Here is an 857-nt window from a genome sequence, read left to right on the forward strand (position 1 = left end):
TTCTTGTTTCTATCTACTAGACGCCGTAGAGAATTGAGAATTTTCATGTCTTTCAATTCTCGTACTCGTAATTGGAAAGTTATGGAAGGAGACCCATCATTTTGCAATGAAAACAACATATAAAACTCTGGACAATTTCGAAATCAGGCCAAGCGTCTTAATACATATGCAAAAAAATTCATTATTGGCCCACCATTGATTAGAAGATTTAGCTTGTATGAATCGCTATTGGTTTGATACGAATAATGACAATCGTTTCAGTATGTTAAGGATACAGATGTATCCACAATTCATTTAGAGTTACTTAATAGTCTATTTCTTATACCATATCTCTATCCCGTGAAATTCTCGAGCCAAAAGATGGATGCATATGCTGTGTTTCATTTTGCTAAATGATATCAATTAAATGGTGTATCAATTCCATAAATTGCATATAGCAATAAATAAATCAGCAAAATTCTTTCTAATATTTTAGATAGAAGAAACATTTCTTCTATCTAAAATATTAGAAAGAATGTACCCTTCTATCCAAATCCAATTTGCATCGATAAAATAAATCCAAATTCCAGTAGTAGATGAATAATTGCAAATTTGTGTGTGTACGAGATTAGAATAACTTCAAAATAACTGACATAATTTTGTATTTTTCCTGATCAGAAAAATACATGAAAAAGAAAGGAGGTAGAAAAATTTTTGGATTTATGGTTAAAGAAGAAAAAGAAGAAAACAGGGGTTCTGTTGAATTTCAAGTATTCAGTTTCACCAATAAGATACGGAGACTTGCTTCACATTTGGAATTACACAAAAAAGATTTTTCATCGGAAAGAGGTCTACGAAGACTTTTGGGAAAACGTCGA

The sequence above is a fragment of the Triticum urartu genome, unplaced genomic scaffold, assembly GCF_056163025.1.
Source record: "Triticum urartu cultivar PI428250 unplaced genomic scaffold, HENAU_Tu73 scaffold1, whole genome shotgun sequence".
Classification (NCBI taxonomy): Eukaryota; Viridiplantae; Streptophyta; class Magnoliopsida; order Poales; family Poaceae; genus Triticum; species Triticum urartu.